The 19,542-nt window shown below is 36.4% G+C and overlaps 1 protein-coding gene across 2 annotated transcripts in view; it reads left to right on the top strand.

Moving 5' to 3' along the window:
• The window catches only part of ITPR2 (inositol 1,4,5-trisphosphate receptor type 2), a 561,528-nt gene that overhangs the window by 147,736 nt on the left and 394,250 nt on the right, over window positions 1-19,542 (top strand). The window lies entirely within an intron of this gene.

Here is a 19,542-nt window from a genome sequence, read left to right as displayed (position 1 = left end):
CTCAGGCTGTTTCTATGTGCTCAAAGTAGAGAATATAATTCCCAAGTGAGTTGGGTTCTCTGCACCACTTTGCATGTGAGTAAATAGTCATTCTCTGAAAGTTGCTTTTCAGGGAGGAGAGTGACAAATTCAGACCTGTGTTGTGGGAATATCATTTGTTAAGTCATGTGGAGGATAGGTTGGAGGAAGGAGAGGCGGTTTGAGACAGGGTGTCCAGCTAGGGTGCTATTACAGCATTGCAGGCAAATATTTTGGCCTGAACTATGATGGTGGTAGAATTTGTTATCATGTTTCTGTGAACTAGCATCTCCCTATCTCAACATGGAAAATTACTTTTTCTTTTATATTTCTTACCATCCATTCTTTGTCTGTTGGGTGTGTGGTTAAATGATTTGGTGGGAGTATGAAGGAAGAGAAATGCAAGATCTGACTGTGCCATAATCATCATTCTCCCAGTTGTGTCTTCAGTCTTCTTGGGGTTCTGTGGTTGTATGATGAGTGGGAGAACATTTCAGGGTTTCTTCAACATATGATGAACAAGAGGGGGATTTCTTTTGCTGTAATCAGCATCTCACTATCAAATTACACCGGGGAACCAAACACAAGCTTGGACGCTTTAGTTTTTCCCACTCTGAATAATCTGAGATCAACCTTACTCAGGTGGAAGGTTGAAACTAAAAGAAGCAGTAAAGTCAGTTAATCTAAATTAGTTGGAAATTATTGGAAAAACCAGAAACAACTAGAAAACAATAGCAGCTAATCTTTAGATAGTATTTACTCCATGTATCAGGCACTGTGCTAAGTGCTTTACGATTGTTATCTCCTGTGATACTCACAATAACCCTGAGAAGTAGGTGATGTTATTTTCCCAATTGAGGAAACTAAGAGTGACTTGCCCAGGTTTACATAGCTAGGAAGTCTGAGGCTACATTTGAACTCAGATCTTTTTGACTCCAGATCCAGTATTCTATCCACTATGCCCCTTGGCTATTGCAGTTAGATGTCCCCTGAAGGTTAAAGAGTGAAGACTTAAATATTTTTTAGAATTTCAGGCTTTGTTGTTCTTAAAATTTTAAAAGGAGTATGGCTAAACTAATGCTGAAGAAGAAAGGTAGGTGTTGTTACTGTTCACTAATAAAACTGTAGAAAGCAATTGATATGATATGATAATAGCAGTCACATGATATGAAGGACTAAAGGGGTTTATCTGAGATCTTTTCTTAAGGGGATTGTTTGAAATAAAGGGTTATATTAATTTTATTTGACATGAATGACCAATATATAAATGAGAACTTATTAATTAATAATGTTAAAAACTTATTAACAAATAAATCCTTCTTTATTAATATATACTAAGCCTAATATAAAACCTAAACATGGACTATTGAGAAGAATTTTCAAGAAAAAGAAAGTCCTTGAAAGTCAGTAACAGTTGACAGAATGTCAGGTCTGGCGTCAGGAAAATCTGGGTTCAAATTTGGCTTCAGATTCTTGCTGGCTGTGCTACCTTGAGCAAGTCACTTAACCCCAATCACCTAGCTCTTGCCACTCTTCTGTCTTAGAACTAATATTAAGATGGAAGGCAAAGGCTTTAAAAAAAAAAAGAATCAGCACCACAGGTTTATTTTAAATGTAAGTATTGGTTCATTTGGGATGGAATTTTCTTTTCTTTTTCTTATTTTAAAATAAATCTATTTAATTAATTAATTTAGAATATTTTTCCATGGTTCCATGATTCATGTTCTTTCCCTCCCCTCCCCTTTTCCCCCTCCTGGAGCCAACAAGCAATCCCACTGGGTTTTACATGTATCATTGATCTCCATATTATTACTATTAGTAATAGATGAAATTGTCTTAAGAGTTTAGTGGACTCTTTGTAACCCCATTTGGTATTTTCTTGGCAAAGATACTAGAGTGGTATACCATTTCCTTCTCTAATTCATTTTGCACATGAGGAAGCTGAGAGAGGCAGGGTTGAGGAACTTGCCCAGCATCATGCTGCTGATTGATGTCTGAGGCCAGATTTGAACTCATGAGGATGAGTTTTCATGCCTGGGGTCAGGCACTCTGTGTATTGTTCCACTTAACTGCTCTAGAGCAAGTTAATTAATCACATTGTTTTATCACACTACAACTATTATTATTATATTAAAATTAATTTTATTATTAATTAATGTAATTATTATTAACAATACATGAATAAACTAAAATCTATTCCTTTTTCCTTCTGCCCCCATGATTTTCCTTGAATCTAATTCTTTTGTATTGAGTCCAAAATGAATTTAGTTTATCTCTGTAGTAGCCTCTTATTACTTTGATTGGCAGAATAATAAATTTGGAAATTTGTTTTTTTAAAAGAGTTTAGTGGATGGTGATGATGTCTTTGTACTGACAGAACATTTTGGGTGTGTATATGTATGTGAATAAAACATGATGGGTCTTGTGCTCAAATACCAATGATGAAAGAAATCTAGTTAGGATTCTCTTTTCTATCTTGCTCAGATCTAAAAGAACAACTGACTATTATATTAAATTTTGGTGTTGAAAATCCTATAGAATTCGTAATTGATGTTTCTTTATGAAAATACATTGTAAAATTTGTTGTGGGTCAGATTGGGTAAAAAGGGATTATGGACTGATGACATCCCTCAAGCTCTTGACCCAAATGGAGCAGATGAGGTGGTAGGAACCTAACATGATTCAACACAGTTCTAGAGATGATCATTGTGCTGCCTTGATTTTGTCCTGAATGGGTTTTCACTTCCTTCACTTGTGAAAGTTTTTCTTGTTATCCTAGAATTTATTTCAACTCAAACATCTGACAACTGGAAATTATTTAGCTGCAGAGGCAAGATCAAAATAAAAGAAAATACAATGCCAAAGCCAGTTGGGTTTCCAGCATCACTTTGCATGTGAATAGAGAGTCATTAGTTGAAAGGGGGTCATTGGAGCTTTCTGAATGGGAGAGTGACAAAGCCAGAACTGTGTTCCAGAATGTCATTTGTTAGTGGCATGGAGGATGAGTTGGAGGGAGGAGAGGCTTGGCTGGATCCTGGTGGCCATAGGATTATAGGAGAGTGGTTTCTGTACTCTGTGGAACTGAGACATCTTAGCTCTGTTAGACTACATTTTATCCTTCTGCCCCCAAGTTAAAATGTTTCCTTTTCAGAGAATTTCTATACACTCTTTTGAAATAGCTAAAGATGCACAGAGATGCCTGGGGGTGGGAAGGGGGTATCCAATTCCAAACCAATCTTGGATTATGGCATATATAATGCTCCATGAAAATTTTTTGGGACCTATAATTTCATTGTTATAAAAAACTCACTCTCCCATTGACTTTGCCTTGCCATTCATAGTCTTGCTGCCTGAGAGCCCGAGAGGTTAAGTGATTTGCCCCATACCATTGAGAGGGACTGACTCGAACCCAGGACTTACCAGACTCTAAGACTTCCTGACTGTACTGGGCACACACTGGTTAGGCTTTCATAAAATAAATACTGACATGTTAAGTGAAAGTTTTAAAATATTTATTATATAGTAATTCACTAAATGAATTATTTCTAAATGAATTCTGCATTCAGCAAAGACTTACTAAGGGGCCCGGCAGTTCTGACATTGTATGACCAACTCTGGGGAAGGCAAAGGAAGTAGAAAACAGTCTTCCAACTTTAAAAGTACGTACTCGGTCTTTCTTCTAACAAGTGGAAAAGTATTGAAGTAGCAGTGCAGACTCAGTAAGCTGTGATCACTCTTTCATACAATCGCACTGAATGTTTTTCGCTATTACACATTGTGGGGAATTCCGTTAGGATCATGATGGAGTTTTGAATGATGTATGAAAATACAAATTGTTGTGTGGAAGAAAGAGGGACCCACTGCCCGCCCAGACATACACAACCTGGCCACAGGGATCATTCAGCTTAGAAGGCAACTTCAGAATGTAAGAAACAACAAGAAAAGATTAGCAGATAAAAGCTGATGTAGCATCAACTATGCGTACGTGTTGAGGGATGTAAAGTAAAGGTGAGTCAACGAAGGCTTTTTGACTTAGCTAATGAAAATGGATTTTCAGAGAAGATCCGGCCCGACATTGCAGGCATGAACTGCAGAGCAAAAAGTATAGAAGCAAAAGGCTATGGGATATTACTGTGGTATTGGAGGGCAGCTGGGTGGCTCAGAGCATTGAGAATCAGCTAGAGAGGGGAGGTCCTGAGTTCAAATATGACCTCAGATACTTCCTAACTGTGTGATCCTGGGCAAGTGACTTAACCCCCATTGCCTAACCCTTATCTTCTCTCCTGCCAGGAAACCAATCCATGGTACTGAGTCTAAGACAGAAGGTTAAGATTAAAAAAAAAAAGTTTTTTTTAATTGTTGGATTTGTGTCCAGAGGATTTTCATCCCAAACCTGGTGCGTCAAATCTGTGTCACCGTTGAAAAGCAACTTCCCTTCTTGAGGTCTCCAGCGGTCCTCTGTAAAAAGGAGATGCTGGCCTCCATAGCCTCTAGGGTCTCTTCAAGCTCTGAATCTATGTAGGAGGACAATGATGGGTGTGTATTCACTTATGTATAACTATATAGACCTCTAACATGAACTATATCTAAATATCTTTATGTATGGAGAGAAGAGTAAAGAGAGGCTTCACTAGGATGGAGCTGTTGTGTCAAGAAGTACTAAGAGATGGGGAAGTGGATGGGGAGTTCCTTTGATGGGGGCTCAGAGGCATAGCCTGGGGATTTCCTGGATCTGAATAGGACACCCACTATGGATATCTAAATGGGAAAGTGACCGGATGAAGGCAGATTTGAATAAGATTAACCTTGTAATGTGTGAAGATTTAGTCATAGTAGAATATTCCCTCCCCTCCTCTCTAAAGAAAGCCATGCCATGCACATACACTGAGAGTAGTGTCTAGTGTTACTTGACTGTGTCCCAGGACTCTCTGGGAAACTGGATGATGCTATGCTTGACACTTCCAAAGAGTTTTTGGTATGGATAGTGTGTGAGAATTCAGGCTGAAAAATATTCAGAAGTGGCATGTGATAACCTGTCAATAGTCTCTATAGGAGGGGAAAAAACACTTTGGGGTAAAGTATGTGCATGGAAAGTTATGTTGCTTTGACACATCAATCTTGCTTCATGATTGTATTAAAGATAACCCTCCCTTAAACCCAACGAATTGCTTCTGTACACTTTACCTATCGAGCATAGCACATGCTTCAGTGATATATATAATGAGCTAGTTGATATTCCCTGTGGATGAAGTTACTCTTTGTTTTTGGAAAATTTTATTTAGTCAATGTAGAACATTATTCCTTGGCTACAAGAATCATATTCTTCCCTCCCTCCCCTCCCTCCACCCCCCTCCCATAGCCAACATGCAGTTCCACTGGGTATTACTTGTGTCCTTGATCAGAACCCATTTCCATGTTGGTGGTGTTTGCATTAGGATGTTTATTTAGGGTCTACATCCCCAACCATATCCCTTCGATCCATGTGATCAAGCAGTTGTTTTTCTTCTGTGTTTCTACTCCCACAGTTTTTCCTCTGAATGTGGATAGTGTTCTTTCTCATAAATCCCTCTGAGTTGTTCTGGCTTGTTACATTGCTACTAGTAGAAAGGTCCATTACATTCGATTGTACCACAGTCTCTATGTACAATGTTCTCCTGTTTTTTTTTTTTTTTAAGAAAGTCATTATTGGGGGGGGCATCTGAGTAGCTCAATGGATTGAGAGCCAGGCCTAGAGATGGGAGGTCCTGGGCTCAAATCTGACCTCAGACACTTCCTAGCCAGGTGACCCTGGGCAAGTCACTTGACCCCCACTGCCTAGCCCTTACCACTCTTCTGCCTTAGAACCAATATGCAGAATTGATTCGAAGATGGAAGGTAAGGGTTTTTTTTTTAATGCCATCATTTATTTTTTCCATATTATTCATTTTTGTGATCTTTCAAAACCCTGAATTCTATACCCATATAAATAAGTGATAAATCATATGTTTTCTTCTGAATTTCTACTCTCTCAATTTTTTTCTTTCATTGTGGATAGTGTTCTTTCTCATAAGTTCCTCAAAATTGTCCTGGATCATTGCATTGCTGCTGGTAGCAAAATCAATTACATTTGATCATCCTGTGATGTTTCAGTTACTGTGTATATAATGTTCTTCTGGTTCTGCTTATTTCACTCCCCATCAGTTCATATAGGTCTTTCCAGTTCTTATAGATATCAACTGATTCATCATTCTTGATAGCACAAAAGTATTCTATCATCATCACCTACCGCAATTTGTTTAGCCATTCCCCAATTGGAGGGCATCCCCTCATTTTCTATTTTTTTCCCCCACCACAAAAAGAAAAGCTTTAAATATTTTTGTATAAGCAGATCCTTTCCCATTTTTTCCCCTTTCTTTGGGATACAAACCTACTAGTGGTGTGACTGGATCATTCTTTTAAAGCCCTTTGGGCATAATTCCAAATTGACTTCCAGAATGGTTGATCAATTCACAACTCTACCAGCAATGCATTAGTTTCTGAATTTTGCCACTTCCCCTACAACATTTATTACTTTCCTTTGTTGTCATACTAGTCACTCTGCTAGGTGTGAGGTGGTGCCTTTGAGTTACTTTGATTTGCATTTCTCTAATCAGGAGGGATTTAGAACACTTTTTATATGATTATTGATAGTTTTGATTTCTTCATCTGAACACTGCCCATTCATATCCCTTGACCATTTGTCAATTGGGGAATGATTTGATATCTCATAAATTTGACTTAGTTCTTTGTGTATTTGAGAAATTAGACCTTTGTCAGAGAAATTTGTTATAATTTTTCCCTCAGTTTGTTGCTTCCTTTCTAATCTTGGTTGTATTAAATTTTTACAAAAAGTTTTAAATTTAATATAATAAAAACTATTCATTTTATATTTTATAATGTTATCTATCTCTTGCTTGGCATTAAATTCTTTCCTTTTCCATAGATCTGTCAGGCATATTACTCTTTTTGTTTAAGTCATCTACCCATTTTGAACTTATCTTGGAATAGGGTATGAGATATTGATCTAAACCTAATTTTTGCCATACTGTTTTCTAATATTCCTAGCAGTTTTTGTCAAATGGTAAGTTCTTAGCCTAAAAGCTGGGATCTTTAGGTTTTTGAACACTAGATTGCTGAGGTCATTTACCCCAATCTATTCCATTGATCCTGGGTGAGGTAACTGGATTGGATAAAGCTTACAGAATGTTTATCTATAGTTCCAGAAAGATTATCAGTGCCCTGGGTTATTTTACAACAACAATTTATATACCTTGATTATCTTTTCTAAGTCATTTTGATAAAATGTTCTGGAACAAAAATAAAGACTGTTTTTGGATAAGAAAGTAATTTTTTATTGTCTAAATGTAAATGTTAAGTTTACCTTAAGCTATTTCATTATATTTTAACTTTACTATTCTTATATTTTATTATTAAAATTTATTTAGTATTTTAAATATCGAACTTCGAGGTAGCAGCTAATGTCCAAATCTCACTTTCTTCATCTGTAAAATGAAGGTGTTGGGTTAAATAATCTCTAACATTTGAGCTTTAGGTCCTCTGATTTATTAGCACTGTTGTTAATCTCAAAACTCTAGTCATATAAGTGAAAAAAATCTGTTTACAGATGAGGAAAATGAACTGTATATAGGTCAAATAATTTTTAAGATCCCATTTTAAGCCACTGTGAGACTGGAAATTCTTCAGGAAATTCTCTAGCACAACTTTCACTCTACATATACTTATGAGAAAACCAGAATAGACTGTGAATCATAATTCTCAAGTTATTTAAATTGTCTATAAGAAGACATGTCATTACAAATCTCTAGGAAAGACTTTGATAAAATTTACCTTAAATATAAAGAATTATAACTCCAAAGTCCAACATAGATGAGAAAAACTAATGAAAAATCTTGGAGCTCTTATATTGCTTAGAGTTTCCTCATATTACATTTCAATATCTGCTTATTGAAGTCTACTGTTTTCAGAGGGTTCCACTATACCTCAATGGGTTATTTAAAAGGAAATAATGGTCATAATAGTGAATGACAATTATGTGACATCTTAAGGTTTGCAAAACACTCTACAAAGGTCATCTGATTTGATCTTATCTGGGTGGAGATAAGATGCTCTCCAACTTGAGAAGTTTATAGTCCAAGTACCAGGATAAAATATTCGTGCATTAAGATGTAAGGACGATATAAAAAAAAATGTGCTAGTGAATACAGCATATTCTAATCCTTCTCTTTTATTCAGTTTGTTCTTTATCATGTGCTCTAGGGCAGCTAGGAATTATAGAATTATGAAATCTATTATGCAAATTAAAAGAAGCATAGTAGTCAGATCTCTCATTGCTCTAAAGCCTCCTCCAAACTGTTGAGCACTGTTGGGAATGGAGTAAATACCCATGGAACCCTGTAAGAGATAGGTGATTCATTACTTTCAAAACTGTCATGTCTTCTCTTGAGGAAAAAAAAATCACAGTTAGGGGTAGTCATAGTGGCGGTGGCTATCGATGGTGATACTTCAAAGATCATTCTGGTGTGTTCAAATGACTTAAGGAAAGTAGACTCATCCAGCTTAAGCAGCTTATCTGAGCTCATTTGACTCATTCATGGCAAAGCCAGGACTAGAACCCTACATAACAATTTAATTCACTTATCTATGTAACATGTGTCAATGTGGAAATCTAGACATCCTGAGTTTATTTAGTTGGGAGGTAGAAACCCCAGCGTTTGACCTTGTCACAGGAGAGTTTCTCCCCTGAGGGAAGGTCCCACTTCACCAGGCAATAGACATCCACTCCAGATGGGAGGTAGACCCCATCCGAAGTCGAATGACTCTGGCGCTACAGGCAGGGTGTCAGTCTTGCAAGCTGAAGGGAAGAAGGGTGTGATGTACTGGGAAAAGGCTTCTGGAGACGAAGAGTCACTCGACCCTCAGGGGGAAAACTCTCCTGTGACAAGTTCAAAACCTGGGGTTTCTACTTCCCTACTAAATAAACTGGGGAATACATGTAAAAACTCTTTGATATGTTCTATTTCTCTCCTTCGAATTTACTGTCTTGCCTTATACATTAAAGTATGACCAAACTCTGCTTACATTAAACCTATTCTAGATTTATTCCTAGGGTTTGTGGCTGTAGCCACTTTTTTCAAGATTGCATTCATTCACCAGAAGCTTCTTCCTTTCTCCCTCCTCAAAAAGTAAAAAAATCCACCTTATTTTTGTTCGCTGCAAACAGGCAAAGCCTGTTAAGATGCTGCTTCCCATGATTACAAGATCCTAGGGTCTTTTGGTGCCTGTTGTTTCATTTATTTCCTCTCTTCTTCCCCATCTTCCTTACCAGATCCCCGTTTTATATCCAGCTCTTCTTCACAGAATCTACCTCTTCTGAGGACCATTTAGCACATTGTGAAATGTGCTCAGGGATATTTGCGGGAGGCAGTGATTATAGGATAAAGACACTATTTTGTTAAAATTCTGCCCCCTAGGAGGGAGGGAAGGAAGGAGAGAATCTGATAATCTAAAAAAGCCATTATTTTGTTAACTATGCCCTGCTCTGTATGTCAGTCACTCTTTAAAAACCTTTGTTTATTTGTAAATAGACAGAATAACCACCAGATGGCACTAAACACTCACCTCTTGGTTGTTGGACCAGAATTAATCAATTTCTTTAAAACTGACTCTTCTCTGTAGTGGTGCTTGAGGATCCCGGAGATAGTTCAAAGCCTCTTGTTCATTAGGACCATAGTTTTAAATAGCCTTGTCGGGAAGCAATATAGTGTTATGATATAGTCACGGATCTCCAGTTGGAAGGGATCTTAGAGGTCACCTAGTCTCATTACCTCATTGCATGGATGAGGAAATTGCAGTCCAGAGAGGATGTGATTTGCTTAAGGCAACACAGATAATATAAGTAGCAGAACCTGAACTGAAACTCAGGTCTCTTGATTCTAAACATCCCATGATTCTCCACTGTGGGGCTGGCTATCATATTTAGTAATAGAAGCCTATATCTCAAGCAGGAAGGAACCTAGGAGGACATTTAGTCCACTCCCTTCATTTTATATATGGGGAAACTCAAGTCAAGAAAAATTAAATGTTTCTCGCCAAAGACAGATAATTTTCACCAGAAGTGAAATTTGAATCCTGTACTTCTGACTCCAGAGTTTGTTATCTTTCCATTATACTTTATATATTCTCTATATTCTCAATATTATATATATGTATATATACATATATACTCAATATATGTTGAGATAAAAGGAAGCAGGACCTAGCATGCCAGCCCTTTGAAAGGAGAAACATAATTTATTTAAGATGAACAAGGGAATATGTATTATATGATAATATCTATACAATTTATAATCTGCCTTCTTGGGGAGGAGAGAGCAGTGGAAGTGAGGGAGAGAACATAGATTGTAAAATGTCAGAAAACAAATGTTAAAATTCTATTGACATGCAATCTGGAAAAAAAACCTTTAAAATAAAAAATAAGTTTTTATTTCCCATATAGGGCATTTATGTATGAGTACATGGAGCTAAATAAGCAGTTCACTAGGAAAAAGACAGTGTTATATTCTATAAGGAAAATGAAAAAAATATGATGACATCAAAAGCCACAAATCTATTTATTTTGTTTTGCCTTGATTCTATCATGTTAATTGAGTTATTACAGCAGTTTTTCATTTAATCTTATTTTTAAGATGCATTGGAAATTTCAGGGTTAAATTATGAACTCTGAGATGATTTGGTTGCAAAGAAGTCTGTATGGGAACAGTCATTTTTAGGTGTTTAACACAGTATGCATCCCAAGGGGGTCTTATCCATCAATATTTCACAGTGGAGTTGGTGGCAAATCAGGGCAAATCAGATGGAGCCAGCAGATTGTGTGTGTGTTGCTTAAATATGTTTTTCTCTTCTTAAGAAAGATGCTACTTCTGTAAGAGGTTTCTGAATCTGCACATACAATAACAGAACACCAGCATAAGCAAAGAAAGCCTTAATTTGGCTGGCAGCTGACATTCTACTGTGGGAAAAGTTGGGGGGTTGCTGCTACTGGCCCTGCAGGAGGTGCTGCTGACTTATTAGCATTTGTCAAACTGAAGGTCATACAAATGTGGGTTCAGCATTAGAAGTTACCAAAATTCATTCATTCTTCATTTCTTCCTTCGTTTCTTTCTTTCTTTCTTTCTTTCTTTCTTTCTTTCTTTCTTTCTTTCTTTCTTTCTTTCTTTCTTTCTTTCTTTCTTTCTTTCTTTCTTTCTTTCTTTCTTTCTTTCTTTCTCTCTCTCTCTCTCTCTCTCTCTCTCTTTCTTTTTCTCTTTCTTTTCTTTCTTTCTTTCTTTCTTTCTTTCTTTCTTTCTTTCTTTCTTTCTTTCTTTCTTTCTCTCTCTCTCTCTCTCTTTCTTTCTTTCTTTCTTTCTTTCTTTCTTTCTTTCTCTCTCTCTCTCTCTCTCTTCTTCTTTCTTTCTTTCTTTCTTTCTTTCTTTTCTTTCTTTCTTTCTTTCTTTCTTTCTTCTCTCTCTCTCTCTCTCTCTCTCTTTCTTTCTTTCTTTCTTTCTTTCTTTCTTTCTTTCTTTCTTTCTTTCTTTCTTTCTTTCTTTCTTTCTTCTTTCTTTCTTCTTTTTCTTTCTTTTTCTCTTCCTTCCTTCCTTCCTTCCTTCCTTCCTTCCTTCCTTCCTTCCTTCCTTCCTTCCTTCCTTCCTTCCTTCCTTCCTTCCTTCCTTCCTTCCTTCCTTCCTTCCTTCCTTCCTTCCTTCCTTCCTTCCTTCCTTCCTTCCTTCCTTCCTTCCTTCCTTCCTTCCTCTATCAATGTTTCAAGCCCTTTCCCATGTTGGTTACCTGAATTTGAGGGCAACTGGGTTGAATTTAGATTAGATTAGAGATTGGCTCTCTGGAACTAATGTATGGACAAAAAGTTGGTGGTCCATCCATTCAGTTGGGTTGTATCAACAGCAAAGGTGATACTGATGGCAGAGAATCTGAAAGTATTTAATACACTATTCAGACAGACCAGAGTTAAATAAATTAATTCACAAGCTAAGTTGACTTTTGGTAGTATTTGCTAAATGTTGTTGCTTTAGAATATCTTCTTATTTTTTGCTTATTATCCTTTTATCCTTCACACAAAGCATGGCTAGAGTTAGCAGCTCTAGAGAAATCTCTCTGTTATTCCTAGGTACATTCTTCACTTTGCATCTCTCTTTGATGAAAACAAAATAAAAATTATATTCATGAACCTCAAATCCAAATTTTTAACAACCGTTGTCCTTGATTTGTTGGTTTGGTGTTAAACACAGTTGAAATTCTTTTCAGCTAAACCTAACAATGCTTGCCATGATGAAGCATATTTATTGTTGCATTGAGTTATCATACAAAAATATGACTTGGCCCATGACAGATTCTTGCTCTCTTATTTCAACGGAGCCCTCACTGCTGTTCAGCCATGTGTTTTACCTCTCTATTCCTTGATACACATTCTCCCACAATGATCATTCCAGACCATTTCTCCTCCCTTCTTGCTCTCAGTTCCTAATGCTCTCAGCAAATGATGGTGTCTCCTTATTTAATAAGAAGATATGCCAGGATGGCAGAGAAGATAAAGGGACCTATCTGATTTCTACTAAATTACTCTCCAAAAAACAATGCTATATTGACCCAAAACAAGGTCTGGAGCAGCAAAACCTACAGAAAGGCAAGATGAAGTAATTTTCTCAGCTCAGAATAACTTAGAAGGCTGGATTGAGGAATCTAGTGCTCCAGGGTAGAGGTGGAGCACAGGTGGAAGGGCAGGCATTACTAAGGCAACTGGCTTTTGGTGCAACCAAAGCAACAGCCGAGGCTTCTGGAACTATCAGCCACAGATGATAAGGGGGGCAGATCGGACAACTGCTCAGAAGATTATAAGGGTTCCTTTGCTGGCTCTCACACACCAATATTTACAGCCACAGAGGAACAAGGGATTCCGGTCATAGTTCCAAGGGGTAGAAGAGTGCTTGGGATTACTCACAGATCAACGTATAGGACCTAAATGTATTAAACATGCCTCTCCTTACACCATAATCCCTTGGAAAAACTGAAAGCAGAAGATCCCCAGTGCCAGCTCTGAAGAGAGCTGCACAATGAACCAGAAGTTTAGAACAGTGCTCCCTTCACCACAGTTGCAGAGTATATATAAAAACTATAACAGTTTTTTAAATTAAAAGAAAAAAGGCAGGAAAATAAGCAAACAACAACAACAACAAAAAGAAGCTCAACATAGAAAGTTATTTTGGTAGTTTGGTATTTGAGTAGATTTAAACTCAGGAGAAGACAACAAAGTTAGTAATGCTGCATCCAAGCCTCCAAGAAAAATATAAATTAGTCTCAAGCCCCAGAAGAATCAATGGGGAAGCTTAAAAAGTACTTTTAAAAATCAAATAAGAGAGGTAGAAGAAAAATAGGAAAATAAATGAGAGCGATTTAGGAAAATAATGAAAAAAAAAGAGCCAACAGTTTGGTAAAGGAGACATAAAAAATACTGAAGAAATTAATACCTTAAAAAAACCAGAATAGGCCAATTGGTAAAAGAGGCATAAAAATTCAAAGAAGAGAAGAACTTTCTAGAAAGCCAAATTGGTCAAATGCAAAAAGATATTGTAAAAATGCATTAAAGAGAGAGGGTTCAAATCTGACCTCAAACGTTTCCTAGCTGTGTGACCCTGGGCAAGTCACTTAGTCCTCTTTGCCTAGCTCTGATCACTCTTTTGTATTGGAACCAATACACAATATTAATTATAAGAGGGAGATATATATATGTAAACATATACTTAAAGAAGGAAGGAATAGAAAGAAGTATTTATTAAATGTTGGCTTGTGATAAGCATTGTCTTTATAAATGCATTCTAAAATGTGATAAAGTATCTAGAAGAAGTTTTCCTTGTGCCTTGTACATAGTAGGTGCTTAATAAGTATTTATTGATTGATTAAATGATAGATTACTTCAAATTTGAAGAATTGGAAAATTTTATGTGAAGTTTAATAATTTGGAGAAAAAGAGGTAGAAATATAGGCTGAAGTTAGAAGGCAACAGGGATTTGGGGCTTTATTTGGTAGGCAATAGAGATTTATTGAAGTGCCTTACACGCTATAATAACAACTGATCAGCAATATGTATTGAGATTAAGAAGGATTGTATGGAATGCATTGAAATAGGGAGAAATTGCAGAAAAGAAGACCAACTGGGAAACTACTACCACAGTAAGTCAGTGTATAATATGGGCCTGAAGTAGGGTAATATTTTGAATGGAAAGGAAGGGATGCCAAGAGCAGAATCAATAGGACTTGGCAAATGAATGAATGTGATTAAAGGATGAAAGATATCTTTTAAGATTTTAAGCCTATATGACTGGGAGAATAGTGATGTCATTTACTGAAAGAAATATGTTTGACATTTGGACAATATGTGTTCTGGATGTAGTGAGCTTGAGATGTTAGTCTGATACCCAAAGAAAGATGTTCAGCCAGTAGTTGGATATATGAGACTTGGCATTCAGTGTGTATATCAAGGCCGTGGTTCTAGTTTGGGGAGTGACTCATATAATAACTGAAGCTTTGGGGATAACTGAAATAATTAGAGGAGAGAATATTAAGAGAAAGGAAAGCAAAGGTCAGTCTTAAGTAGTTCCTATGTAGGAAGAAGAAATGATCCTTTTTTTTCTAAATTCTAAGCCCTATATTTCTGACATCTATACTCTTCTATCTTCTGAATTCTATCCTCTACTGTCTTCTCTGGGATCCTGTTCTCTTAATTATCCTTCCTCTTTCTTACAGCTTTAGTGTCCCCAACTTGCCTGATATATTTTTATATTATTATTATATCTTCATTTTTTACGTTTATATATGATAGATATAAATATACAAGATAAATAATCAGGTTGTATATATATTTATACATTCAGGTTCTTCATGTATATCTATATATGTTCCCAAAGCACAGATCTGACCATCATAATCCCCATGAATGACTTTTCAATGATTCCCTATTGCCTTTAGAATCAAACACAGATTTCTTTATCATTTCAAGTTCATCACAGCCTAGCACTGGTTAATGCTTCCAAACTTATTTCATAATGTTTTCCTTAACACAATCTATATTCCAACCAAACTCTCCTCCTTCTGATTCCCCCAACCTGCACTTGTGTTTTCACACAGTCTCTATTCCTTGCTTGTATATTGCATTCCTTCCTCCTGTAAGGGTTAAAATTGGGGTTTTGACAAAATAAGAGAGTAGCTTTTAATAACTTAAGTTTTAATAACAATATAGTAGAGTTGTAAATTGATATTATCCCTTTCAGCCAGAAAAAGAAAGCTTCCAGCAGCTTTTAACAATTAACAATTTAGTTTTATTAAAAGAAATAGTAAAAGAATATAGTAAAATGATTATAGTAAAGGAGGGAAATATAGGAAAGAGGTAGAGAAAGAAATTTTCCTAATGTCTATACTAGTTATCCTATATATATATATATATAACTGCCTATAATTACTACCTATATCTACTGCTAATAACAACCACCCCACAAAGTTTCCACCCACTCCACCCAATCAAAACCAACCCAATCAATGTTTAATCCAAACCAAAAGCCAAAAACCTAAAAGGCTAAAAGCCCTCTAAAGGCTAAATTAATGCTTCCAAACTTATTTCATAATGTTTTCCTTAACACAATCTATATTCCAACCAAACTCTCCTCCTTCTGATTCCCCCAACCTGCACTTGTGTTTTCACACAGTCTCTATTCCTTGCTTGTATATTGCATTCCTTCCTCCTGTAAGGGTTAAAATTGGGGTTTTGACAAAATAAGAGAGTAGCTTTTAATAACTTAAGTTTTAATAACAATATAGTAGAGTTGTAAATTGATATTATCCCTTTCAGCCAGAAAAAGAAAGCTTCCAGCAGCTTTTAACAATTAACAATTTAGTTTTATTAAAAGAAATAGTAAAAGAATATAGTAAAATGATTATAGTAAAGGAGGGAAATATAGGAAAGAGGTAGAGAAAGAAATTTTCCTAATGTCTATACTAGTTATCCTATATATATATATATATAACTGCCTATAATTACTACCTATATCTACTGCTAATAACAACCACCCCACAAAATTTCCACCCACTCCACCCAATCAAAACCAACCCAATCAATGTTTAATCCAAACCAAAAGCCAAAAACCTAAAAGGCTAAAAGCCCTCTAAAGGCTAAAGCCAAAAGCTGCCTCAGTAGGCACAGGCCTGCCTTTATATTCCAGCAATTAAATGCCAACAACCAACTAATCACTAACCCACAGGGCCACCAGCAACCAACCCCCAACAACCAACTCATACCCAGCAGCCAACTCCTGCAACTGTCAGTCCTAACTGTCAGCAACTGACAGACCTCAACTGTCAGCAACTAAAAGGCCAACTAATACATGATGGGTCCCTTTTATAACCTTCTCTTACCTCACTTCCTATCTCTATGGTTTCTTTTTGCTGTTTTTATGGTTTCTCCTTCCTGTTGCTATGGTTTCTACTTCCTGTCACTGTGGGCTGGTTAATCCCTACACATCTCTATGGTAAAAGGACTATCAGGTTCCCCCTTTAAATTAAACAAAGGGATTAAGAATTTCCTATTACACGCCCCTCTTAAAATCCTTTATTTTCTTCACAGCCTCCTTCTGAAAGCCTTTCCTGATCTCTCCCAGTTGTTAGTTTTTTTTCTGCCTTCTTACACTGAATTTTATTTAGTTAGCAGTTGTATCAAGTATGGTAGAAGCTCCTGAACAGCTTGAACTTTATTTGTTTTGTCTTTGCATTCCTAACCCAGTGCCTTCCTTCCTCATAGCAGGCTTTTAACTAAATATTTGTTGATTTCAATTGAATTCTTTCAGTACCCCCAGGATGCTGCAATGACTTAAAATCATCATATGTTGTCAGTTGCTCTCTCATTATCTTCCTACTTATCTTGGATTTCAACTCCCTATTAGCTATTTTTGTGCCATCCTTTCCCATCCAAAAATATTCTCCTTGGCAGAGAAAAAAAGAAGTGGAAATAAAAACTGAGCAGCTCTAACTTTCTCCCTGTCGTCTTTTGTCCTCACTCCATCTACCCTGCATGGTGGTCCTCTTCTCCATTGTTTGATCTTCCTCTTCCCCTAGTTTGTCTAAAAACTGTACCACTTTTTTGTTGTCCTTAGCTCTCTCCTTGCCAGCCTCAAGCCATCCTGAGTTTTAGCATTCTTGACGCTATTATTTCAGTACCTTTTTGCGCTTTTATATTTGTCCTCCTACCTGTGTCTGCTTCATCTTTAGATGTCTTATAAAAATCTAGTGTGCTAGTGGTTTCCTAGTGTTTCTACACCAATTTCTTTAAACAATTCTCTCTTTACCCCTTCAGCAGAATTTTTTAAAGAGATTTTCTCATTTCTCCTGGGCTGACTTTTAGTGTATAGGATGTTATTAAAAAAAAAAACAATCCACCACTGAAACATTTTCCAAAAATCTTGGGTATACATCATATCGTAACTTGTTTTCCTCTTCTTTATCTAAAATGAAAAATGAAATTCTTTCTTTTCTTTTCTTCCAAGGTTCCTATCATTTTAATTTCATCAATCAATTCTTTCTTTGGGGTCAGAATCAAGACCAGAATAGCAATTCTCTTTATTGGGTTCTCTGTCTTTTGGAGGATGGAATTATCATTAAGGAAGTTATCTTCTGCTTTGCTTTTGGTAGACAGACTCTTACATATGTATGGATTTTTACTGAAATCCTATTTTACTATAATCTCACCTCTCTGCCTCGCTTATGATCTATTTCCTAAACTCCTCATCTTTTTTCCTTTCTATATTTGAGACATCTGGAGCATACTCAGATGCTAGTAGTCCTGGTTTTCCTTTTAGATCTCATTAATTTAATTCGCTATATAGCTAGGGAGAGGCATACTAGGCAGTAGAGTATCATAATAGAGTAGAAAAAGTTCTGGACCTGGAGTGAAGAAATCAAGATCTGAATTCAAACACAGCCTCAAAAATTTACCACCCATGTGACCCTGGTCAGCTCACCTAGCCAATGTCTGCCTCAGTTTCCTCATCTATAAAATGTGGGCAAAAATAACATTTACCTCTCAGGATTGTTGTGATAAAATGAGATTTTGGAAAGCACTTTGTAAATCTTGAAGTACTATATAAATGCTAGCTATTGTTATTAGTGTTTTTTAGTGCTATTCCCTCTGTCTTACCACCTCTTTCCAACCTGTTCCTTTTGAGTAAGATCTACTCTCTAGAGTCATATTCAAATCCTGTGTTCCTTACTATCAACGCTTAGTGATGTACATAAGGTCAACTATTCCTCCTTGCCATAGGCTGTCTAGTTCACTTTGTTTAATACCTCTATTTTGCGTATTTTGTTTTGTGTCTGACGCCATGCATTTTTATTTCAAATGCCTTCTTGGATATTTCCTCCTATGAATTACTGGGTATTCATATTTTCTCTTCCTACAATGGAGGTTATACACAAGTTTTTTCTTCTTTTTTCAGTTTAAAGTCTTTTTGATTTTGTCAGACTTTAGGCAAATAGTTTTTATCACTCTTTCTGTTTGTTGTACTCCATCACTTGTAGGAGTTGAACATTTTCACTTTTTAAGCTCTGGTCCTGAAATCCATATTGCTTTGTTTGGACACCATCTTCTCGACCAAATGTTCACTTCCCAAACATTTCTTTCTTTTTTTAATCCTTTGCCTTCAATTGGCAGCAACAGCAAAGTATTCCCTGTGTTCCTATAGTTTTGACATTATACAGAAGAAGTAACAGAATTAGAGAAGTCAATTGAGTTGTGCATGTTCACATAGCTAGGAAGTTTTATAGCCAGAACTTGAACCTAGGTCTACTAACTTCTGGAATAGCAACTTTTTTTCTATGTATGCTGAAAAACACATATTACACAGATAGCAATATGTATCTAGAGCAACAGTCCACTGAGTTAGTTTATAGGGAAAGCTAGGTGACATGGTTGATAGAACACTAGACTTGGAATCAGGAAGAATAGAGTTCTTATTCAGCCTCTGACACTTACTGTGTGGCCCTGGGAAAGTCATATAACCTTTAATGCCTCAGTTTCCTCATCTGCAAAATGTGAATTATAATAATGTCTCCCTCTAAGGAATGTTATGAAGATCAAATAAAGTATTTGTCTAAGGATTAGACAGTGCCTAGTACATAGCCAACATTCAATAAATCCTTATTTCTTTCTATTGCTTCCTTCTATATGTTTATATATATATATATATATGTCTCTGTGTGAATGTGTATGTGTGTAAATTATATGTTTGTGTGTTTCTATATATGTTCAAGCATATACAAGCAAAACAAGTATACAGCATTGAGGTGAAGGATGAGATCGGACTCTATCCCAAACTGGTCAATGCCTCTGTAGTCTGTATCTTTGACAGCAGGATCTCTCAATGATGAAATAGAGCCGTGAGTCATCTTGGCGAA

The sequence above is a fragment of the Monodelphis domestica genome, chromosome 5, assembly GCF_027887165.1.
Source record: "Monodelphis domestica isolate mMonDom1 chromosome 5, mMonDom1.pri, whole genome shotgun sequence".
Lineage (NCBI taxonomy): Eukaryota > Metazoa > Chordata > Mammalia > Didelphimorphia > Didelphidae > Monodelphis > Monodelphis domestica.
This window is presented reverse-complemented; position numbering and strand designations above follow the sequence as displayed.